Source organism: Sebastes fasciatus, chromosome 12, assembly GCF_043250625.1.
Source record: "Sebastes fasciatus isolate fSebFas1 chromosome 12, fSebFas1.pri, whole genome shotgun sequence".
NCBI lineage: Eukaryota > Metazoa > Chordata > Actinopteri > Perciformes > Sebastidae > Sebastes > Sebastes fasciatus.
The window spans coordinates 22,969,890-22,996,404 of NC_133806.1; the positions used below are offsets into that span (position 1 = coordinate 22,969,890).

Below are 26,515 nucleotides of genomic sequence, written 5' to 3' on the forward strand. Positions count from 1 at the left end.
GTTCGGTTTGGCCTGGCTTATTGTGTTGCGCTGAATGATCGCATTATTCAGACTTTTTCATCCTTGGGGCCCCATGTGGGGTCCCTGCAGGTGAAATTGGTACTCTATGAAAATAAATCCTACTGGGAAGACAAAACAAATGCAAAGTGGCGTACAAGACATTGTCATACAAATACATTTTGCCACTCACAATTGCCCTCTCACTATTCGATTGCACTGATTCAACCAGCACTCACTTCATAAACAATTTAAAATTTTTCTGTTCAAATCATTTGCTGTCAAGTAGGTCTTTTCTGACATCTCTGTGTCCGCAGATAAAGACCTGGGAATCACAACATGACCAAGGACATCCGCCTTTCCCTGAACAAACAATACAGTGAGCACCACCTACACTCAAACGATACTCATAGACTGTATATAAGAAGTGGACGTAGTCACCTCGACGTGATCCATTGGTTTGTGGACTGCCGTTTTGAAGCCTTGGGTTTGGCATTTTGGCCGTGGCAATCTTGTTTTTTATGCAATCAGAAGTGACCCGAGAGGGTGGAGCTAAGTAAAACCGAACGTTGAATAAGACACTTTTTAGGCGACCAAAATGTTACAAATAACTTTCATGAACAGAAAACACACTGTGTTCAAATTGTAAGATGTAAATGCAGACAACTGTCAAACCGGATAACACTGTGGTAGCGACCTGTCAATCACAAGGTAGCCACGCCCTAAAGCATACCCTGCTTCACGGCCTATTTGACTCTAAATGGGACCATAATTTACTAAATGAACATCATGCTGTATTGAAGAAGACTTGAAACTAGTGATTGAGACCATAAACTCATGTTTACAATGTTTACTGAGGTAATAAATCAAGTGAGAAGTAGGCTCATTTTCTCATAGACTTCTATACAATCAGACTTCTTTTTGAAACCAGAGGAGTCGCCCCCTGCTGGCTATTAGAAAGAATGCAAGTTTAAGGCACTTCCGCATTGTCTTCACTTTTCAGACCAGGAGGTTGCCTGCTGACAACACTACATGAAAATAAAAGGAAACTATGTCTGCACAGCGCACACTGACTGACAAAGAGCAGTTATCAATTGTTAATGATATCAGAAGCTCATTCTGAAAGTTAACCACTAAACACCTTCATTACCATCTATTACAAAATCCTTCATCCTCTCTCTCCACCTGATCTCAACTCTTTTATCTCCCCCCCATGGCACATTCTACAGCAGTCAGAGACAATAAAGGTCTAATTTGTCTCGGCCAGAGCTTGTGAACACAAACACCTGACCAGTAGGCCATGTGGTTATTGGGAGTCTAGGGGAAGCGCATGCCTCTGTGTATAACCTTACCTGTCTGATTGCATGACATTGTTTGTGTACATGTGCAGTTTGTTTGATTAAGTGTGCAGATATACCCATTTGTCTGAGTGTGTGTGTGTGTGTGTGTGTTTTCTGCCCAGGTCTCTTTGCTTATGTCTTCTCATTATGGCGCTAATTACCCTGGTGTGGACTTAAAAGGACAGGGGATTTTTAGTCCAGAGACGGGAGGTGAATTGGCGTGTCCCGGTCTAGACTAATCTGGGTGATTAGGTGTGTCACAGTGATACAGATTGAAAAAACAGAGGATTTGGCACAGGGAGTGTTTTTGTTTTGCCTGCTTCCTTCCTCTGTTTCAACCGTTTACAAAATGATGCCAAAAAAAAGAGGGCTAAGCTGTGTGGCAAAAGAGTTTAATCTGATTCAATTACATTATGTCCCTCTTTTCGCTGATCACATTATTCCCTTTCTATGTGCTCATGAATTCTTGAAGGCGCGTTACTGATATTAAGTTCATTCAGAACAATTGAAATAAGTGCTTGCACCTCTTTGCCCTGCTGTAAACATTCACTTGTGCCCTCTTTAAACTTTCTTCCAGTCTCTATTTAAAGGGCAGACGCTAGTAAAACTACCCAGCTGTCTGCTCTCTCTCTTTCTCTGTAAACCTAGCCAGCTGTCTGCCCTCCACTTCTGACCTTGTTTTGATGAACACTGCTGTATGTGTGTGTGTGTTTGTGTGTGTTAGTGCACACATGCATATGTGCGTGTCTGCATACATGTCAATGGGCTTTCAGTGCGACCTTTGACCTTTTGTGACTGACAGGCTAAATCTAGCCACCGTGCCTCTCGCTCTTGCTCTCGTCTCCTTTTTCTCCCCTCTGTTTCCTGACTGATAGCCTGTCAGTGGGACAAGCGCTCGGGCTCGGACATTGTGTGTGTGTGTGTGTGTGTGTGTGTGTGTGTGTGTATGTGTGCGTGTCTGAGGGCCAGTGAGACAAGGAGGGGAAAGAGAGCATGTTCAAGTGTGTGTTTGTGTATAGGTGAAGGTGTGGGCACAAGCTAAGGGGGTCACAAAGGAAGACACTGTCCAGACATTTCAAAAATAACAACCCATATAGTCGTGAAGGTGTGTGTTTGAATTTGTGTGTGTGTGTGTGTGTCGTCGCAAAGAGTATCTGGTAATTATTTAGTCAGGCTTTGACCTTTGACCCTCTCCTTTTGACATTCCACATCCTGTTCAACTGGAGAGAAGATGGACACACATTCATACATATACACACCCTCACACACTCAGACACACACCCTGGGGGTTGAAGGGGTTTGTGTTTGTGTGGGCTGGGAGTAAATTCAGAGTTTTAGCGATTTCACCAATATGAGTAGTTCAGGGTAGAAACACACGGCTGGACCATCAAGGAATGTGCGCAAAATTGATAAAACATGTCAGCGTTATTGTTAACAGACACATTAGCTAGAGGCAGCAGATATTTAGCTTTATTACAGCTCATATTTCAACATTTATTGTATTGTTGTATACCTGTCTGTATCTATTTTATACTATTTTATCAATGGTGTCTGTAACGGGTCAAAACTATGTTTTACTCTGAAGAGTGAGACACAGAGAAAAATGCAGAAAGGAGGGAGTGATCCACAGACAATGTTGGGAAATGGACAATGAAGTTAACTGTTTTTTTGATGATTACTGCCAATAACATTACTTTTTTATTGATGCACCAGACTTTTGTCCATTCAACAAAATGACCCCAATTGTTACAAAATATTGCCTTGGCAACCAAGGTTTCTTTCCTGCCAATACAATAAAGGAGAAAAAAAGCAGCAGGAGTTAGCTCTGGGCTCTTTCCCTGCTGGATTAAATTACTCCGTTCTTTTGTGATAACATCAACTCAGAGCCTTATATTAGCCCTCATTATGCCTGTCCAAGCTTTGTGTATTTGTGTGTGTTTGGGTCTATGCATACTGGGCAGTACGACCAGTCTATGGTGTATCCAGTTTGTCATGTTGTATACCCATATATACTGTTTGTCCGTTTGTGGTATGTGAAATATATCTATGTGTAAGAGAAGGAGACATAATTGTTAGTGTTTTTTTTTTTCATAGCACATTAATGACTGACAATTACTTCTTATCTCATCTCTTAGATACATTCTTTACAACGCCCACGACCTCTGGCTGTGCAGCTACAGCCACTGATGAGGAAGCAACAATGCAGACAGAAATGTAGGTATGGTGCCTTCCCATTTTTATGGTTACTAGTACAGTGTCTGTTCAAAGTGGGCCTGTTCGGAATGGGCAGATTGCTTGGCCTCCTGTATTGCTGCTTGCAGCTTTCTCGAGAACCGCTCATCCAAACAACTTCACATTCTACACTGCGCTTCATTGGATCCTGAGCAACACACCTGCCATGACATAGTTGCATTCCCTTGCAGTGCTAGAGTATACGCATCGAGTCCGGTCTCGAGACCACTTTTTTGAAGTCTTGCACTTGTGCCTTGTTGGATTCGGAATTGTCTTGGTCTCGGGTTCAGCTATTGAGAACTGGTCAAGTTGTTCCTGTCTGCTGATTTGGGGTCAGTTGTACTGAACTTTGCCTGATTCTACCAACACAGTTTTACCCCTATATGCATTCAAAAGCAGCACATCGCCAATGCTAGATGCTAAGCGCTGCTGCTTAAAATATCCTCAAAACACAATGTGGGCCTCCACAGCAAAAAAGTAGATGTAACTCCAGTTCTATGAGTGCAAGATATCGGATCAAATTGAAGGTTCATTAATGAAACCTAACGTAAATTCTATGCATTGATTAGTTTGATGTTATAAGATAGACCAATATTGTTTATAGATTATTTCTGTCCATCCCAACTTCTTAATCACTATATTAGAATTGGAAAGATACTACTGCCTGTTATGGTCTTAAACAGCACTCGATTTGCTCACGACTCTGTCTTGACTAGGTCTCGACTGCCTTTTGACTTGGTCTTGACTTGGACTCGACTGGACCTGGTCTTGGACTTGACTTGGACTCGATCATGTTGGTCTGGACTACAGCCCTGCCGTAGATCTCAAGAGCTTGCACTCAACACTGCACTTCCTTGGGTCCTGAGCAATACACCCGCCAAGTGAGAAATCGATCGAAGGAACGGTCGTTGACGGTTGAGACTCCGTCCATTTTAGTTTGATGGATCGATAGTTATAAATGGTTAATCTGGTTATGCTTTTGCTTTGATCAGATTTTAATGTAGTAATTACACTAGTTCTAAGCCTTGTGGTTGCATTGCCATAACCATATCTCATCACTGCAAATATCCCAGCAGTGATTGCAGCAAATATCATCATGCAATGCTTCAAAATAAAACATAAAGAAAAGAATGTATCGGCGCATGATGACATTTATTTCACCAGTCTACCCAAGGTATCAAACATTAAAACACACACAATAAAACAGAGTGCAGCAGGGTAGAAAACAAAGTCAAAACAATAAAAATACAGCAGTGAAGTGGAATTCAATAAAAATCACTTGAAAGCCCAGACTCAATTATGGTCAGGCTTGAGTTTAGCTGGAGGGGAAAACTTTGTTTTTAACTGCTGAGGCTGGGTGAACGGGTTGACTTGGTGCATGGGTGAGATATTTGTCTAGGCAGTGTGTGTGTGCTAGTGTGAGAGGGTGCGGGTGTGTTTGTGTGTAGATGTTAACGGATGTCTGTGTATGTAAGCCACACAGCCCCTATCCTTAATTCCAGGGTGAACTTGGACTTCCTCCCCTTTCAAGTCTTCTTTTCAACACAGACTGACACGAGACATTTCTAAATGAGTCATCTCTCAGGCAGTTCTCCCTCCTTCTTCCTGACTTAGATGTTTATTGTTCTTATAATATCCCTCTATAGCATACAGCTTATTTAACAGCTACAGTATATTCCGATAATTATTTGGCCTGTATCAAAGCATGTATGTGAAAAAATATATGTGATAGCATTTTTTCAAATGATCTGATGGCTGAGTTTCCTTTTAGCGAAATGCTCTGATTGAATTTGAGCACTCTGGTAAGCAGTTACGCAGTGCATATATGTCTAGGGCTTTTATTGTGAAAGGTAAGAACGGAAGGAGTGGATCTGGCATGTGCTGCTATTGTCAAGGTTGAAAGGAGTAATACAGTTTGCAGTCTTGGTTCAGACTAGGGATTTCACAAGAAACAATACTTAGGTACTAAATCAATGCCAAAATTCTGAATATGTGACAGTACTTGTTTTTAGTAAACTCGAAATCGACGCGTACCCTATTGTTTTCCCTGATAACCCTACATTGTGAACAACAAATCCGTGTCGAAATTGGCAAGATGAGAGCTAGTTAACGTTAACTGTTATCAGCCAGTGGGCAGCACAGTCCTGCAGAGTTAACAGCTAAAGATAATGGAGGTTGCATTGAGTTTCATTATGGTGCGTTCAGGTAAAAGTGAGAATTAGTTTAATTTCCTATCACTGTTCATTGTTTTGTTTTTGTTTTTTACCGTGGTATCAGGAATCATGGAATTTCACTGGTATTGGTATTGACTCCTAAATTTCTGGTATTGTGACATTCATAGTTTGGATTACAGAGCCTCTGTGTTATTGTACACCATAGTGTATGTTTTGAATATGTTCATTCTTCCCAACGTGATTGGATGATGCATTTATTTGCGGTGCGAAAGCTCAGATGTATCGTCCTCATTCCGGGAAAAAAATTCTGTTGCTTTTTCGCTGTGTGATATTTGCGTTCTGTGTTAAAGTACATGACAAAAACAACAGTTTGAAAAAAATATATTGACGTGCGAGTTAACTGCACGAAAAAACACCACTGGTGTGTTAAGGCCTTTAGTCATTCATAATTTTTGAATATTACTCTTTTGTTTTTTGTTCAGTAACCACTTATCTGTCAGGGCAGTTTCCCATGTCACTTTACCTATAAAGGAGAACTGTGGTATGTCTTTATATTGACTATATTGAAGGCCCGCCCACGTGGGATGTTCTCCAAGTTCCCCAAAGGTGTTAGTTGTCAAGCCTTCAGCTGTGTGCTTGTTCAATGTCAGCTCACACCAGACCTGACCCTGGTGGCTTTTCACCTTTTGAAGGGTGAACTTTGACCTTTGGAGAAATGACCCTTGATCTTAACAGGTCCTAATGGTGCAGAGAGGACTGCTGGTGACAGGAGACAGATGGAAACACACATACATGTAAAGGCAGATACACATGTGCTGGTGCGCAGACACTGAGACACGCTAATAGAGTGGAAAGCTTTGCTCTGCCGGCCTGAGGAGTGACAGGAGAACCATTGGGACCCCCACACACACACAGAGCTCGGCTTACACAGGAAACTGCTGAGACATGCAGGTCATGTCTGTTTCCATGTTTATGGACCAAGCAGACTTACAAAGGCAGACTGGCACATACACACTCACTCTGTGTAATCAATTTTCTTTGTTTTGTGTGCTCTTGGACAAAGTTTTGCCTAAGACAACATTGTCTGTTTGACAAAGTAGTGGCTGGTTTTGTCTACCCAGAATTACAGGTCAGCTCGACTTTGTTTTATTACTGTTGTTTGAGAACATGGATGCGAGTGTGCACCAACTCCTAAAGAACATGCATGAATATGGCACATGCACACACCTCACCTACAGTAATTGAGTTTTCTGAAGGTTAAACTGGACACAAACTAATTTGTTTAGGCCTCCAAGGGCTACCCCTCTCCTAAAATAATGAGCCTCGTAGTTTACCCTTTACTAAACCTCCCCAGTAGACCACAGATGGCCTTTCAATTACCAAGCTAAAACATGCAGAATGGCAATGCATGGCATTATCAATGAACATGCAACAGGGACCACAATCTCAGCAGGCAAGCACACGCACACAAACACACAGACATACACATATGCAGACAAATACACAAGCATATGGCGTATGTAGACACACTTGCATGCACGTGTGGTCACACATATGCGCACACACACACACAGAGCCAGATTACTTTGCGTATTTGCTTAGCAAGCGATCTTTGTTGGGGTCACCACTCCTCACCCCGGCACTGCACCAATCTATAAAGCCGTTCCTCTGGGACCCAGTCAAGCCAAAGGTATGTTTTAGAGTGATCTGAAGTTAGTTTCTGTGCTGCTGCTCACTGGTTCACATTCTACCGGAGGTTTCAGATTTAAGATAAATGCAGTATGCAGCAAAAGAATACAGGTTTTTGATTATGAAGCTACCAACTCATCCATGTGACATCAGGCCATCTGTTCTCTGATTTGCCACGATAACTTTTCAGCATGCAGTATGTTAAGTAGGACAGTAGGAATATCCAAAGTAAGAAAACGCACATTTTAGAAGTTCAAATTTGCCGTTGGAGAATGAAAAATGGATTGGAGAGGACTATAAGTATTCTTTCCTCACTGTAAAATCACATTTTTGCTTTTGAAGTTAACTACAATACCACTGTACACAAACAATAATATAATATAAATTGGTAATGTTTATTGATGCTGCATATTACACCACACATGAACTTCACTGGCTACAGAGAAGATGCCAGTCAGAGCCACAAAATCTGATGCTATGTCACTGCAATAAGGAACACAATACTCCATTTATGCCATACTTGCTGAATTGATCAAAACGTTATTTGAAATCCTAAAATAAATTAATTCAGATTCTCCAACATGTCCAGCGAAACACACAACGGCAACAAGCTACCATGCAAGTCTGGCCGTCAGTTCTGTGTCTTCACTGTTTAACCAAGGAGACTTCGATGTGTAGTAGACATAATTCCACATTCACATGGAATCAGGCAGATGGTAGACGGCAGACAGACAACACCTTCTGGACGGCATGGGGAAAAACAAACAAACAGTCCGACGGAATGGCAGGACGGCAAAACGAAACACGTATGACGATATGTTGCTATGGTGATGGAATAAAATATATTAAATACAATTATTTCATGTCTACTATTTTATGTAATTATTCCAGTAATACATGTAGCTATAAAGTGCAGCTTTCTCTTAATATTCTACTGCAAACTTAAATAACTTTCTCCGTTCTAGATCGAGCTACGTAACCTCCGGTTGTAAATTTCGCGGAGGATGTCAACATTTTTTTAATATTTCAACTTTGGACGGCAATCCGACTGCCATTACCGTTGCTGGAATTCTCCGCTGGCCTCACCTAATTTCACCATCCTGCTCTCGTCCACTAACATGATATCCGGTTTATCGTCCGCCTGATTCCATCTGAGTGCAGTATAAGTGGCCGACCTGCACTACCTGCTGAGCCACAGCCGCCCCCACGCAACAGAAATTGGTGATTGGATGTTTCTTACAGCAGTGTTCTTTAGCACTCATACAGTACTTGATTTACCTACTCTACTAAACGTTTTCTGTACTTTTTTATGATCAAAATCTTTTTCAGTTTTTCTGATGATTCAACCAGGAGAGTTGCGCATCCAATCAAGTGTTGAAATATTCAAATCCTCACTCCTGTAACATTTTCTGTGGGATACATCGAGGTTGACCAACAGCAAGATTTCTCATTTTCTATTATGAAAATAACATATCTGCACTCTCTTATACAATATTTATAGAATATATGAAAATGGTTGAGAAACAAATCATGATGGGGAACCTCTGTAATCTTTACATCAGTGTGACAGCTTAATGATACTTTTGGACGCTTTTAGTTTGAAATTTGTCTTTTTTCAAATAGGCTCATAAGGTGACATGATGATAAAGTTGTGAAACGCTATATGTATGCAGGTCCTACTGTTTAGGAATATATAATTCTCTATTGATATGCTAAAAAGACATTTGGGATTGGGGTTTTAAAGGCAGATATCCAACAGGGAGTTGTGGGCTAGCGGAGGGTAGCTGCATAATCAGCTCCACCATCAGCTAACTGATGTTCTGCATAATAGAGATGGGATTTCTGGGTCAATGTGTGTGTGTGTGTGTGTGCGTGTGTGTGTGCGTGTTTGTATGTGGCGGTAGTGGTGGGGGTTTGTCCTTTTATCTGCGTGGATGTGTGCATGTCTGCATGTGTCCTATCTGCATGTGTATGCATGTGTGCAGTCTGCGTCTGTATGTTAATCCGGGTGTGTATGTGTGTGTCAGGGGCTGTGACCCCTTTCCCCACAGGGAGGACAGTCCCCGTCTCATTAGGGAGAGATTGAGAGTGAGACAGGGAGACAGGGAGACAGACAGACAGGAAGGGAGAGAAAGAACAAAAAAACAGAAGATGGAGGGGAAAAGAAACACAGGGAGCAGCAGTGGAAGGCAGGCACCGAATATATTAGGAGGTCAAAGGTCACTTATCCATTACCACAATGAGCAGGAAGGGCCATGGCAAAGGAGGTCATGAAGTTTTCTGATTCACACAGACGCACACACACACACACACACACACACACACACACACACACATCTCCCACTTCCCTCCATGGGGTATATGTCACAATCCAGACTTGACTGCGGTTTAATTGAATCAAGAAGCAGTGTGTGGGTGTTTGAGGTTTAGGAAACAGGGGAAGAAGGGGGTGTGTGGGTGGATGGTAAGAGTGTGTGTGAGCGTGTGTGAGCGTGTGTGTGTTTATATAGACAGAAAATCAGATTGTTGGGTTCCATGTGTGTATAAGTGCACCCAGGGTTCTGTCTAGATTTGTGCGTGTGGTGGCTTGCATGTGTGTGAAGGTTTGTCTGATTACTCAAAATCAAATCAAAGACTCTTGATGTAGCCTGCGTGGCTAGTGACACAGAAGGCAGGTTAACAATTCCTTTTAAAGTTACAAAGAGGTATAGCTTTTTTTTTCTTCACATACAGAGCAAGGTTTATGTAAGAACAGAGATGAAGAGGAGGGAGGAGGGGAAGAAACTATAAGAAAAGTCTGAGAAAAATCAAAGCACAAAATGTAGCTCTGGTTATTGTACGTATCATATTCAAGTCATTAAAGGATATTAAAATCTCACTCTGAAGAAGAAAGGAAAAAAGAAATTGGGGGTGAAAGAGAGACAGAGGTTGAGTGATGGAGAAATGCTGAGTGAGTGCCATGATAATCCTGGAAAAAAGAAAAAGAATAGCACCGAAGTACAAAGCGACCACAACTGAGGCCCTAAACCTCATCGAAGCCCACCACCTTATGATCACAGAGCGGTGCGGTTTATCTGGCAGGAGGTTCTCTTATACTTATTACAGTCATAATCTAAACTCCTCTTGTGTTCATGTTACAACACTTAGGCCTACACATGCCAAAAAAGATCAGGTTATTTAACCATTTGTGGCACAGATCTGACTTTCCCCTGAAACTCACACTTCCATAGTGTCCCATAGTCACACTGCCACAAGCTCTTTTCATATTGCTGAGCTATAGAGACATTCACACTGCCTATGTGAATGCGGACGCCACGGCGTTAGATCACTGCAAATATTAGTCGTGGACGTGCCTTGCCTCTAAGAAAGTGAGAGACGGAGGGGGTTAAGGATGAGAGAAACGATCGATGGATATAGAAGAGAAGAAAATGCAGAGAAACAGCCGAAGGGAAACGGAGCGTTGGACCGAGAAACAGACAGACCGGGATAGAGTGAGAGTCAGAGACAGGAAAAAAAAAAAAAAAAGAGGGAGAGAATTAAAGAAACCACAACAGAAGCCCAAAGCCCACTAAGTCCCCCTCTCCTTATGATGGTGGGGTGTGGTGTTGGGGATCTGGCACAACTTCCTACAGTACAGCCCCTCTCTAAACATCTCATATATACACCCAGTCAGATACAAAGTCACAGCTAACCACATCACAACGTTTGTGCATGTGTGTGTGTTTGCCTCTCTGTGTGTGTGTGTGTGTGTGTGGTTAGCTCAGCTGCTCCCAGGCTCACAGAAAGCATACGCTGCCTGAGCGTGTCAGAGCTGTCTCTTGATCTCATCTGTCTTTTTATTGCCTAATCCCTGTCTTTCTCCTCGTTCCTCCCCTTCCTCCTTACAGCATATACCTCTCTATCTGGCCTTCATCTTCTCTCTTCACCCCTCTCAATCTTTTTCCTTAAGGTTTTTTTGAATGTAACCTTAGTTGCTCCGGCAACATATGATCATTTCCATTCATGCCAATAAAAGGTTGTCCCTTTTCCTATATACCCTCCCACACATTTGTCTCCCTCTCTGGGTTTGATATCAGCCGAGCGCATTGAACCCTTTCAAAGCGTTCCCGTTTGCCATAGATGAGTTTCAGATAGTAGCCAACCCACCATATGGGTCATTCATGCACTATCCCAATGGGTTGAGAGTGAGACGATGGTTTGCTCATGAATGTTTCATTCTGGTTTACATAACAGTGGCTCAGCTCTTCTTTGGTAGCGCACGCTGAATGTATGATTACAAAATGCTGTCTGTTCCACTCGCCCTCGTCCTACTCCGTCACTTTCTCGTACGGTTTCTGTCTCTTTAAATTTGCCTCTCCTTTGCTTTCCGTCTCGTTTTATGAAAATAACATCAACCAATCGAGACATATCACCATCACACTGCACCCCCCCACTCTCATTTTTTTTCAATTTCAACCTGCCTTATTGGCATGACAGGTTACATTTGTGTTGCTAAAGCATTCACGGAAGGAAATAGTAGATAAAGGTAACAAAATATGATAATGGTAAAAAAATAATAATGATCTGTATACAAAAAATAAGTAACTAGAATCACTAAAAAATTTATAAATCTGTATCAAAGTAAACATAGTGATATATGATAAATGTAAACATTCCCAACTGGCTAAAATTGGATTAAATATGTGAGAAGATTGCTGTGTTGTGAATGCTGTGTGGACGGATGAAAGAAAGCAGATTGGATTATATTTGCATAGTGTATTTATATTTTCTTTTTTGCAAACATTAGATATTTACACATCTAAAAGCCATATTGAGCATTACGAAAATTAGTTAGCTAGGATGTTAGTGAGCGCTAGTTGCCAGATCTTGCAAGAGTGTGTTGTTGAGACAGAGAAAGGTCTCAAACAAAGTTAACTGTCTCCTGATCTGTCTGTTTGAAAAATAACCATTTTAGTGTCAGAGTGTACGGGAGATATGTGGCTTGTGAAAAATGGGTCCAGTATTTTACTTTGGTGAGTATGGGGCGAAAGAAATACTCTGTGTTCACGTTCACTTCTCCCATTGGAGTTAATAGACTCAGGAGGACATGCCGCTAGTCTCCCAAAGGGGCGGGGCAGTGACACAGATACAGGAAACTGACTCTCAGTGTGCCATCTCCTTTCTGAACCATCTCTGGTGTTGCCATACAAATATTTTCTAACTGGTAAATAGACACAGTACAGCTGAGGTTGATGGGAATGTCATTAGTTTTGCAGGTATTTGTTCAAAACTGAGTAGTAATATAAGTATTGGACAAATTAAGATTTTGACTTGATGATGGCACAAGGTAAAAATCAGAGGATCACTAAAGTTATTCCAAATTATCCTATTTGTCAAGGCACTTCATTAGAAGACAAGAATATCAACCTCATGGTGGTGCAAGAGGAAAAGTTGGGTCTAAACATGTTGCCAATAACAAAAAAAAATGCTTGATTCTCACCAAAAAAAACAAAGTCAAAAAACATAACCTCCATGGCAAAGGTAATAAAGACGCCTTATCTGTGAGGGCTTTGGTTTAGGACCCAGAAGCAGACACAGACACAGCTGGATGGTGGTTGAAAGTCAGGTGGATTTATTATAATTAAAGGTGGTGAGGGCGCTGGAGAAGGCAGGGGACAGGCAGGCTGTTGAGCAGGGTGGAGCAGCTGGAGGAATGAGCTGCGGCGGCGTGAGGATGGCTCGATGGGAGGCTGGCACTGGAATCCAGAAGACAGGAGAACACAAGGTTAGATATCAGAAGCACTAGGAAACATAAGAATAACTCTGGTAAGTAGAATACAGAGCGGCCGAGAAAATACCAACTGGTAGGCAGAACAATCTGGCGAGGACTGGCAGGAAAGCTGGTGTTCTTGTACTGTAGGTTGATTAGGTGATTGTTGACAGGTGCAGAGTGCAGAGTGGAGAGTGAGACCAGGTGTCTGATGAGGAAGCCGCGCCCCTGCCACACCCACAGGCAGGGGAGGGGGAGACCCAGGGAAAGCAGAACACTGAAAAACTCCTGGAGTCAAGGCCAGAGACGTGACAGGACCCCCCCCTCAACGGGCGCCTCCGGGCGCCCCAGGCTTGTCTGGATGCTCCCGATAAAAGTCCCGAATGAGGGAGGCATCCAGAAAGAAGCTGCGCGGGACCCATGAGCGTTCCTCTGGGCCATAACCCTCCCAGTCAACCAAGAACCGGAACCCCCGACCTCGGCGACGGACGTCCAGAATCCGCCGAACGGTGAAGGCAGGGTGATTGTCGATGATCCGGGGGGGTGGAGGGGGTTCGGCTGGAGGGCACAAGGGGCTGGAAGACACAGGCTTAAGCAGCGAAACATGGAACGTGGGGTGGACTCTCAGAGATGAAGGCAACTTTAACTTGATAGCAGTGGGATTAATGATCTTGTCAACTTCAAAAGGTCCAATGTATCGGGGAGCCAATTTATGGGACTCCACCTGAAGGGGCAAGTCACGGGAGGAAAGCCATACCTTTTGACCGGGTTGGTAAGTGGGTGCAGGGGATCGATGGCGGTCAGCAAGGCGTTGATTCCGGACAGCTGAACGGAGAAGGGCAGACCGGACCTCTTTCCAAATCCGCCGACACCTTTGGATGTTGGCTTGGACCGATGGCACCGCCACAGCCTCCTCCTGGACTGAGAAGAGGGGAGGTTGATAGCCTAGAGAGGCCATGAAGGGGGACATACCTGTGGCGGCGCTGGTGAGTGAGTTATGGGCATACTCAACCCAGGGTAACTGTCTACTCCAGGAGGACGGGTGGTGAGCAGTGACACAACGCAGGGCTGCCCCGAGATCTTGGTTTGCCCGCTCCGTCTGCCCATTCGTTTGAGGGTGGTACCCAGAGGAGAGACTAGCTGTGGCACCCAGAGCCTGGCAAAAAGCCTTCCAGACCTGGGAGGAGAACTGTGGTCCCCGGTCAGAGACGATGTCCTGGGGGATGCCATGAAGACGAAACACATGGAGGACCAGGAGGTCCGCAGTCTCTGTGGCTGAAGGTAATTTAGGGAGAGGGACAAAATGCACAGCCTTGGAAAAACGGTCTACCACAGTCAATATGATTGTGTTACCTTCTGACGGGGGTAAACCGGTGACAAAGTCCACAGCTATGTGGGACCAGGGTCGGCTGGGGACGGGCAGAGGCCGCAGGAGACCAGCTGGGGGTTGATGGGAGGCCTTGCTGCGGGCACAGACGGAGCAGGCGGACACAAAGGCACGGGTGTCGCGGGTCATGGATGGCCACCAGAACCGCCGTTTGATGAAGGAGAGGGTGCGGTGGAAGCCAGGATGGCAGGTGAGCTTAGATGAATGGCCCCATTGTAGAACTTGAGATCTGGCTGAATCAGGCACAAACAGACAGTTAGGAGGGCCATTACCTGGGTCTGGATGAGAGCGATGTGCCTCCCGTATGCAGGTCTCAATCTCCCATGTAGCTGCGGCCACCACACAGGAATGAGGTAGAATGATTTCTGGCTCAGAGCAGGATTTCTCTGGGACAGACTGGCGGGAGAGGGCATCAGGTTTGGTGTTGCGTGAGCCAGGACGGTAAGTGAGAATGAAGTTAAACCTTCCCAGGAACAGAGCCCACCGGGCCTGGCGGGAATTTAGCCGTTTAGCAGAGCGGAGGTAAGAGAGGTTTTTGTGGTCTGTCCAAACTACAAATGGCTGCTCAGCCCCTTCCAGCATGTGCCTCCATTCCTCAAGTGCCAGAACCACCGCCAACAGCTCACGGTTTCCCACATCGTAGTTGCGCTCCGCCGGAGAAAGGCGCCGGGAGAAGAAGGCACAGGGGTGCAGCTTGTGATCCTTAGGAGACCGCTGAGAGAGGACGGCCCCCACACCTGAATCAGAGGCATCCACCTCCACGACAAACTGCAAAGAGGGATCAGAGTGAGTTAGAATTGGAGCACTAGTGAATAACTGTTTCAGAGTGTCAAATGCTATGTCAACCTCCCGCGTCCAAGTAAAGGGGATGGCTGGGGAGGTGAGTTGTGTGAGAGGGGCCGCCACTTTACTGTAGTCTCGAATGAACCGTCTGTAGAAGTTGGCGAATCCTAAGAACCGCTGCAACTGTTTCCGTGTAGTGGGTTTGGGCCACTCAGCCACCGCCTGAACCTTTGCTGGGTCCGTCTTCACCTGCCCCTGCTCGATGATGAAGCCCAGAAAACTCACAGAAGTCACGTGGAAGTCACACTTTTCAGCTTTTACAAACAGTTTGTTCTCCAGAAGACGACGGAGCACTAACTTCACATGTTGGACATGTTCTTCCATGTTTCGGGAGAAGATGAGTATATCATCAAGATAAACAAAAATGAAGTGGTTCAGCATGTCACGGAGGATGTCATTAACCAAGGCCTGGAAAACTGCAGGGGCGTTGGTGAGGCCAAAGGGCATGACTTGATACTCAAAATGGCCCAGGGGAGTGTTAAATGCAGTTTTCCACTCATCTCCTTCTCTGACTCGGATCAGATGGTAGGCATTCCGGAGGTCCAGCTTTGAAAAAACAGTGGCCTTGTGCAGGGGCTCGAAAGAGGGGTCGATGAGGGGTAGTGGATACTTGTTTTTAACAGTTATGTCGTTGAGGCCACGGAAATCAATACAGGGGCGTAGAGTGTGATCTTTCTTTGCAACAAAGAAGAAGCCGGCACCAACAGGAGAAGAGGAGGGTCGAATAAAGCCAGCAACTAGTGAGTCATTGATGTACTTCTCCATAGCCTCCCTTTCGGGACGGGAGAGTTTATAGAGACGGCTCGAGGGAAGGGGGGCACCCTGGTGTAGGTCTATAGCACAATCATAGGGCCTATGTGGGGGCAAGGTTTGGGCCCGCTGCTTACTAAACACCTCACCTAAGCCATGGTACACAGGAGGGACTAAAGAGAGGTCAGGGGGCTCCAAAGTAGGAGCAGCAGTTAAATGAGAGGGAGCTAGGGCTGACTGGAGACAGTGGGAGTGGCAAAAGGTGCTCCAACTAGCAATAGATGCGGTGGACCAATCAATATGGGGGTTATGGAGTTTAAGCCAGGGCTGACCTAGGACCACAGGAGCATGAGGTGAGGGAATAACTAGCAGTTTTATAGATTCGTGATGATTACCTGACAGGATGAGACTCAGGGGAACAGTGTGATGAGTAATGCGGGCCAGGAGCCTTCCATCCAGCGCATTGACATCCTTAGGAGCAGGAAGGGCTTCAACAGGGATCCCAGCTTGGGTAACGAGGGTGGAGTCAATGAAATTATCATCAGCCCCAGAATCAACCAGAGCAAGAAGGGGGATAGAGTCACCCTGGCACACAAGGGATGCATTAAATTGCATTCGGGGGTGAGGGGCTGATGGAGAGGTGGAGGTGTGGCTCATCAGGGCCTCTCCAGTTCCGGATGAGCCTAATCTTTTGGCCGGTGAGGACAAGAAGCGAGGAAGTGGCCAGCCGTGCCACAATAGATACACACACCAGCCTTGACTCGCCGTTGGCGCTCTGAGGGTGAGAGGCGAGCTCGTCCCAACTGCATGGGCTCCTCCATTGAGGGTGATGCTGAGGAACTGAGGGGCTGGCTGGTGAAGAACTGGCTGCCAGGGATCACCCGGGGGGCAGGTTTGGACTGGAAAGGAGAAGTGGGGGCATGCGGGCGGCTGACTCTCTCCCTACGGCGTTCACGAAGACGGTTGTCTAAGCGTATGGACAGGGAAATGAGGGAGTCTAAACTATCAGTCTCATCCCTTGCAGCCAACTCATCCTTAATATTCTCAGCTAACCCATGAACAAACACTCCTTGTAAAGACACTTCATCCCACCCACTCTCTGCTGCCAGGATCCTAAACTCAACTGCATACTCTGCAACTGATCCAGAGCCCTGACGGAGGGAGAGGAGACGGTTAGCAGCCTCTTTACCCTGAACAGGATGATCAAAAACTTTTCGCAATTCAGCTACAAATACCGGGTAAGAATTACAAATAGGAGACTGCCTCTCCCACAAAGCTGTAGCCCACTGAGAAGCTTTGCCAGTAAGTAAACCCAACATAAATGCTATGCGTGACTTATCTGAAACGTAGGTGGTAGGTTGCTGCTGGAACACGAGAGAACACTGGAGAAGGAACCGCCCACAAGCCCCCAAATCCCCAGAGTAGCGTTCTGGAGTCGGAATGAAAGGCTCCCGAGCTAGTGGGGCTGGGGTGGCATGCCCTGGTGGAGGCGTTGGGAGCGCTGGTGGGGGGTCAGCTGGTGAAGCTGCTGTGGCAGATGAAGCTGTGAGATGGGCGTTGACCTGGTCCATTTGGCTGCCGAGTTGGATGACATTGGAGGAAAGAGCTCGCAGATTCTCCACCAATTCACGGAGGATCTTGTCATGTTGTCCAACCAGCGAACCCTGGGAGGCTAAAGCATGGCGGAGTGACTCTGTGTCTGCTGGGTCCATGGTGGCCAGATTGTTCTGTGAGGGCTTTGGTTTAGGACCCAGAAGCAGACACAGACACAGCTGGATGGTGGTTGAAAGTCAGGTGGATTTATTATAATTAAAGGTGGTGAGGGCGCTGGAGAAGGCAGGGGACAGGCAGGCTGTTGAGCAGGGTGGAGCAGCTGGAGGAATGAGCTGCGGCGGCGTGAGGATGGCTCGATGGGAGGCTGGCACTGGAATCCAGAAGACAGGAGAACACAAGGTTAGATATCAGAAGCACTAGGAAACATAAGAATAACTCTGGTAAGTAGAATACAGAGCGGCCGAGAAAATACCAACTGGTAGGCAGAACAATCTGGCGAGGACTGGCAGGAAAGCTGGTGTTCTTGTACTGTAGGTTGATTAGGTGATTGTTGACAGGTGCAGAGTGCAGAGTGGAGAGTGAGACCAGGTGCCTGATGAGGAAGCCGCGCCCCTGCCACACCCACAGGCAGGGGAGGGGGAGACCCAGGGAAAGCAGAACACTGAAAAACTCCTGGAGTCAAGGCCAGAGACGTGACAGGTAATAAAGACGCCTTATCGACATTATGTTCAATTGCTGTGTTAAGATTTTCTAGTTTTCATTCATATATCTATTCTCTATGCCAGCTTATAGTAAAGATCTCTACTGTGTGTAGCGGTAAGACAGCTAAGTGCAGGTTCATAGATGCCTCGAGGCAGCAGGAGACAAACTGAGAGTTTCTGCCCTGCCATACTTCTGTGTTCCCCCAACAGAAAAGGAAGCTTTTCATTTTCTGGCAAGGTCACAAAGCGTGGAGTAACTTTTTCACAACTTTGGTCATATTTTATTCGTATAGTTTTTGGAATATGAAACATTATCTATGTGTTTTCTTTCTCCATTCTGTTATATTGTGGCTTAAGTAGAACTTGCAGACTGCTGTGTCAACTTTTCTACTCCTGCTCTTGTGTTATTGGTTTCTGCAGCCTTACATTTATGTATGTATGAGGGGAGGCTTCATGTTGCTTTTAGCAAATGAGCTTTTATGTTTTCGCCTACAATTTCTAAAGTCAATATCAATTTTGTCCTCCTTGAGGGCTGTAGCTCCGTCGTGTGAGCGTGTCCGATATTCAGACATTTAATAAACATCTCAATCAACTCGCTGAGTTCAAACTTTCCTGCCTCTAAGGGTTGGATTTATGTACATGAAAGAGCAGCTCAAATTTCATTCAATTTGCGCACAGAATCTGTCTGTAATTAGCGTCTGATTCACTAAGGCAGCAGATAATTACACAATCAGTGACTGGTGCTGCCTTCGAGGCGCAGCCTGAGAGGGAAGCAGGATCAACTCTTCGTCAGTATCGTCTCCAGCTCCATTTCTTATAAATGCGAGAAACGGAAGTTTTTTAGAAACGTTTCCGGAGGACATGTGTCATAAGTCAGATAAAGGGGTTAATATCTGTTCATAAACATCCTTGACAGACATGAATCCAAACGGTCCCTTATTGTAAAGGCACTATGGATGGGACAGTATGTCTGCTTTAATTGTATTTGTACTGACTCCATCAGTTGTGGTCCAACACCAGCTCCAAAAAGCTGCCATTACTTTTTAGCTGCGGTGCTAAGTAAGGACACCGCCATGTATGAGTCAGGTCCTCTTCGCCATTGAGCCGAGTCCCTCTCACCACCCATAAACGTGAAAATAGTTAATGTGTTTCCATGCTGGTTTGAATGCCTATTTCAAGATCAGTCGTGGTCCAACCTCAGTTCCTTCTCCTTAATACGAAGCCACCACCACTGTGTGTGAGAGTCAGGTCCTTTTAGCCATTTATAGGTTTGAGCAGACAGTCACTCCTAAATGTCTGCGTATGTCTCCACCCTTTGGCATTTATATATTCAGCAGGGGCTCTGAACCTCTCTTTGACCTGCCACTGAATATAGCTGGGCTCTAATCATGACACTGGGACCCATATGATCAAAGTAATAATAATCACCTCCTTTATACTCTCATGCCATGCCATCTCACATCTCACTCTCGTCTCTCTATCTCTCACTTCGTTAGTGTCTCTGACTTTGACTCTCTGTCTAGGCGTCTGCAGCGGTGATAACCGTGTATGAGTCAGGCCTTCTGGTATGTTTTGTTGAGATTTTCTCTCACTCTCTGTCAGGTCCTCTCGGCCATTTAGTAGACTGTGAAGCTGACAGACGATGCCCATGAATGATGAATGATGACTGGAGGTCTGTCTTGTGCCAACAGAGTGCATAATACAGCATAGATACAGCATAGATTCCAGCCCTCCGCACACGGTGCAGCTACTGTATCATATCACTGGCAGATCTGCTCTGGGCAGAAAAGTGCGACCACTTAAAGTGGAAATCCACCGAAAACATAAACAAGCATTCAGGCGTGTTTTCCCTTCATAGAATACTAAATGAAGCAGCTTTAGAAAGAGTTGGTTGGTGAGCCCTCAAATACACTGTAAAATTAAAGCAGATGAACTCTGGATAATGTTTTAGGTGTAATTATGTCTGGATCAGTGGGCAACTCAAGGTATAAAAAGTGAAGCAAATGCGTAAGTGCCTTAACCTTGCATTCTTTCTAATAGCCAGCAGGGGGCGACTCCTCTGGTTGCAAAAAGAAGTCCGATTGTATAGAACTCTATGAGAAAATGAGCCTACTTCTCACTTGATTTATTACCTCAGTAAACATTGTAAACATGATTTTATGGTCTCAATCACTAGTTTCAAGTCTTCTTCAATACATCATGATATTCATTTAATAAAGTATGGTCCCATTTAGAGTCAAATAGACCATAAAGCAGGGGATGCTTTAGGTCGTGGCTACGTTGTGATTGACAGATCGCTACCACGGCGTTGTCCGGTCTGGGAGTACTCTGCGTTTTCGTCTTACAACTTTAACCCTTTCACAGTCTGTTTTCAGTTCATGAAGTAAATTTTAACATTTTGGTCGCCTAAAAATGTCTTACTCAGCATTCGGTTGTACTCAGCTCCACCCTCTTGTGTCACTCCTGGTTGCAAAACACCATGGTGGCGACGACCAAAATGCCAAACACAAGGCTTCTAAACAGCAGTCCACTAACCAATGGGTGACATCACAGTGACTATGTGTCCCTTCTTTTATACAGTTTATGGTCAGGAGTGGGCATCTTGTAATTTCTAATAATAAGAATGATAGACTCATTTTATATCTCATATCTCATTTTATGGTAGATTTCTCAATTAATCTTGTTGACTTAAAAGATTAAAAAAGTACTTATTACTTAGTACTAATTTTACCCCTAAGATCAGTCCACAGTACATAAAGCACCAGGCTATAAGGGATTTTGACCCCTACTTCACCGGCTGAACATTATGTGCATAACTTTTCCATCCGTCATTGCACTATTTTCAATATAGATTATGAATAACTTTTTTATGATGCCTTTAGAAGGACATTTTTGACCTTTCAAAGAAGATGTGGGAGTGCATCTGTTCCTGTGTACAGTAGGTCTGTGTATGTTTTGTTGAGTGGGTGGCAACAGACACGTATACAGCATATAGACATGTCTGCGTCTCGGTGTGTATCTGATTGTGTGGGCTGTTATACCCAGGGTGCACAGACATGTTTCTGTGCCTGTGTCTGCATGCATGTACTGTAGATGTCTGTGTTCCAGTATAGAAGCATTTGCAGTTATGCCAGTGTGTGTGTGTGCGTGTTTCTGTCTGTGTGTTCCTACTGTAGTATGTAGGTCACCAATATATTCCTGATGAGGTCTAGTCCTCTGGAGAACTCTACAGATATGAGGGCCTAAATTAGACACTATTATCTATGTGTGTGTGTGTGTGTAACCGTGAGAGCGAGCGAACTAGATGCCATTATCAGACAAGAGCCTCACAGGCATGCGTTTTCAATTTTGTGCACACGCATGCTTTTACATGTAAAGAGCAGTATCATGAGTGTGTTTGTCCCGTAGGTGTTAAATTGCATGCTATTTCCAACATAATATATATGTGTATGTGTGTGTGTGTGTGTGTGGAAATGACACACTGGTATCATTCTGACAGGCTGCCTGTTACCACTGACCTGGGACTGTAAACCTCAACCCTCAGTTTTAACGACTGTTGGCTCAGAAAAGGCTGTCCATATTGCTGCTACCGAGCCAAACTGCTAATAAGCCTCAAGCACCACTCCAAGAAAACTAGGTGGCCGTTGGCACAGCACTGGCCGTGTGTTAAGGTGTTACCAAATGCGGGAAACGCATATATAACATCCATAAGGGCTGTTTGTAGCAGGAGGGATGGAAAAAGAGGATTTCATAATGTGTAAAATGTACTAAATTCAGAAATCAGGGTGGCCGAATGTTTTAACAGACATGTTTTTGTACTGTGCCAATCAAACACTCAAATGATTCCATACATAGCTTCTTTTATTAAGCACTTTTGTGTGACTAACGAACCAAGGTCAATGATAATGAGTAGGGGTGGGAATCATCAGAAGCCCCATTATACGATATTATCACAATACTTAAGTCACCATACGATCGTATTGCTATTTTAAACAGTTTGCGATATGCTGAGTATTGTGATATATTGCGATTTATTACCTTTTTTCAACTGCAAATGATGCAGTTTGTCAACATCTGTTTTATATATTAAGATACAGTTTGCACTCTGTTCATCTCAGAGAGTTTTCATTCACATATCTTGAGGTCAGAGGTCAAGGGACCCCTTTGAAAATAGCCAAGCCAGTTTTTCCTCGCCAAAAATGTAGCAGAACTTTGTAGCGTTATTTAGCATTCTTCCCAACGAGCTAATATGACATGGTTGTTACCAACCGATTCCTTATGTTTTTTAGTTCCATATGTTACCAGTATCTTCACTCTAGATTTAAGACTGAGCCTGCTACAACCTCTGAAAGTCAGAATAACTGTTAAGAGTTTAATAGTTTATATAATAAAAGATCAATACTGACATCCTTGTATCGATACAATAGTTACAATTGACGCGCAAGATATTGCGATATGCTGTATCGAGTTTTTTATCCACTCCTAATAATGAGGTTTCTTAACGTATAGAATCTTCTGTCACTTCCTCAATAAAAATTTGGCTTTTTTGCTGATCTAGGACAGTTTGCTGAAACATTACATGCAATTCCCTTTCATTTCTGGATGTCTACATTTCCAGTCGGCCTACTGTCCTCCGTAAGTCACAGGGACAATACCACATGCAGTCGATCTGTCAAACCAATTCTGAATTTTGCCGGGGCTGAGCCCAAAAAGTTACATTGAACCTGCGAGAGATGAATGGGGAGTGAGAATGTCTACCTTTGAAAAGCTTCACGCTTTGACCAAATCATATGCTGTCACTCCTAAGCTTTAGAAGGCCTGCACTTTTCATCAAAGCTCTTGATGGCTACCTTTCACAGTACTGTCGAATACACCCTCAAAAGCTCCCCCCCACCTCTTCCTTTCCTCCCTTCCCCTCCCAAATCTCTTTCTTCTTCCCTCCAATGTCGACTACCCCTCTTCCCTGCCTCTCCTTCCCCCTCCCTCAATCCTTCCATTCCCCTTGTCCTTAATCCCTCCATCCCCTCCCTCCTCAATCAAACCCTCAAATCCCTCCAGGTTTTTTTTTTTTTTCCTCTTTTTCTGTGCATGTGTGACTTCAGTACTGTCAAGGTAGATGAAACAAGAGGAATTCAGATTCATCACAGTCATAACCTGCCACGATAATAATCCACCACTATCCTTCCCATGTGGCGGTAGGCCCATGTTACTGGCCTTTTTGGGATTTATTTGCATATTTGTTTCCCCTTTGTTTCTTTTGATGAATTATTTACCGCCGAATGAAATGACAGCAGAGATCACTGGTGATTGCTGTCGCGGGTGGATGGGTGCCTTTCTCCTCTTTGTAATTATTCCCTTTTTTCCTGATTTTCAATCAAGTTTTTCCACTCATGTTCCCCCGGTGACGAGAGACGAGAAGCCGAAAAAAAACACATACATTTTAGCATTTCTAGTGGAACCTTTTCCACTGTCTAGCGGGAACGCAGCTTCCTTTGTTGTTGTAATGATTACAGAGTAGGAAACAGCAGGGGAAAAAAAGAGAGAAGGGAGAGAGAGTAGAGATCAAATGGAAATACACTGTAAACACTAATGTGCTGGGAGGTCCACACAGGACAAATGAGTGAAAACTCACATACTGTACAGACATCCTGCTCCTCATCATCTGACCAATCAAGAGACTTGATTAGCATAAGATAAACTACTACTAATAATTGAACGGTGCAGTTTGTGAGTCAAGTTTGACCACAAAGTCAAAATGAGCCTCCAGGAGCTTGGACCGCGTACATATTTGCACACAAAACAATGTCTTTAAGAGTTGTAATCACAGTGAGATGTGTCCACAATAAGTGCCGTGATTGTAAGCCTCAGAAACTGTATTCAGTGTGTACCAGGGTACACACACTAATACACACCCAACACACACTGCCACCATGTCCCTGTATTGCCCTATCCAGGAATAACAATGCATAATTCATGTCCCAAAGTCTCGTCTGCAGACAAAAGTCAGCGTTTGCATTTATTATTTATTGAAAACAGCTCACATGATGAATCCTTTAACAAACAGAGCTTCCAGTAAGCACTGTACCTATTTCTTCTCCGCTCGCTGTTTGTGTTTTGGCATAGATTTAAGTGGGCTCATTAGCGGAGATGAGGATGTGAGGAGAGGAGAGGGATGGCAGGGGAGAGAGAGAGTGTGAGAAAGAGGGAGTGAGAGAAGAAATGAGGCCAAAGGATAAAGGAATCATTTTTGTAAAGGTATGAATTAATGAGAGGCTTGTGCATCGCGAGCTAATTAATTTAACAATGATGTGCTTTAGGGACTAACTTATAACTTTTAGGACTTCATCTCATTTATAGAGTAAAAGTTTACTATTGCTACCCAATGGGCATTTGAAGTTACTTAACTGCATTGCAAAACCTGGAGGTGTCCATTAGAGGCCCTACGATGCGATATTATCACGATACGTAAGTCACGATTTGAGCTTATTGCTGTTTTTAACATTTTGCAATATGCTGAGTATTGCGATTTATTACCTTTTTTCAACTGCAAATGATGCAGTTTGTCAATATCTGTTTTATCTAATAAGACACAGTTTTCAGTTTGTTCATCTCAGAGATTTCATTCCCATATCTTGAGGTCAGACTTCAAGGGACCTCTTTGAAAATGGCCATGCCAGCATTTCCTTGCCAAAATTTTGCGTAACTTTGGAGTGTTATTTAGTGTTCTAGTCCAGACAAGACATGGTGGTACCAATCGATTCATTTTCTTTTCCTTTTCTAGTTTAATATGATACCAGTATCTTCACTCTAGCTTGAAGACTGAGTCCGCTACAACCTCTGAAAGTCAGAATAGCGGCCGGATTGTTAAGAGGTTAATAGTTTTTATTACATGGCTTAGTTGAATGTTTGATTCTGATTGGTCAATCACTACGTTCTACGGTCTGTTATCTCCTTATAGCAGACTGTTGCTATGTATAACAGACCGTTGCTATGCTCGCAGTTCTGATGTCGGACTCCGGCGGAACGTTTGTGTGTCAAATTATTGATTTCTTAAGTACGTAGCCGTGTCATTATTGTGAAATTAACCCTTACCCCAAACCCGAAAAATATCACGATACTATGCTGCATCGATTTTTTCCCCCATCCCTAGTGTTAATGTATAATAATCAAATCTTATGCTTGATACTACTACTGCACTCTGAACTGCCTTAAAAATACAGTGGGAATTGGTACAAGAAAAGTCCCTAGCAGACATACAGACACACATACACACACTGTCACAGTTACACTTGTTGTGCGGACAGTTTGCCTTGAGGATGGGGAGGCAATTTATCGTGGTGTGAAAAGAGCATTTGCCATCCTATGCTAATGCAGTCATCACTTATTCCAGAGTACTTGCATTTTTTTTTCTTCTTCTACTCCGCCCCTTTACCATCCATCAATCATCCGAGGCATGAGGTATTATCTTTGAGGAACATTTTATATTCAGTCTCCCCCTTAGATGGGTGGACGCACACTCATACACACACGCAGTCATTTTTGTTAAATCAAAAATCTGGTCTAGCAAAGGTTGAATAATTGATGTGTTATGTTAAAAAAGGAATGAAATAATCATACCCTGTTGGATGTTGGAGGAACATCAAACCCAGAGTTGGAGCTTGGCAGACTGGGCTGAGCAGGGTAGGGGCCTTATGTATTTGGGACGGCTGCCCTGTGAAATAATAATGAATAGCAAAGAGTTAGAGGATTAGGAGATTTTTGTTCTGCACTGTACCTGACACTTTGTGCGTGCCCACCCGTGCTTTTTACAGCATGACCAGGGTAACATGTATCTTGCATTAATACAGCAGGATTTTCCTGAAAATGGTTTGGTTTGGTGGGCCGGGAAACATTCCAGCAGGCCTGCAAAAATGGATAAATGGCTGCAGTAGAAAATTGCACATAGCTTCCAAGAAGTGCTGATATAATGGGAAGATATTGGTGCCACTCCACAAGCACTGCACCTCAGAGGTGGCAAGCAAATGGGACTTTGGTAACAGCAAATTGTTCCATTTTGAAATAAAAAACTCAGTCAATTTTTGTCAATGTTAGTGGTGTTG

The 26,515-nt window shown here is 44.1% G+C and overlaps 1 long non-coding RNA gene across 2 annotated transcripts in view; it reads left to right on the forward strand.

Moving 5' to 3' along the window:
- Window positions 1-26,515, forward strand: part of LOC141779405 (uncharacterized) — a 127,238-nt gene that overhangs the window by 71,449 nt on the left and 29,274 nt on the right. For both annotated transcript variants that reach the window (XR_012596282.1, XR_012596283.1), the window contains exon 4: window positions 3,473-3,551. This is a non-coding gene — a long non-coding RNA (uncharacterized LOC141779405). The remainder of the gene's footprint in view (window positions 1-3,472; window positions 3,552-26,515) is intronic.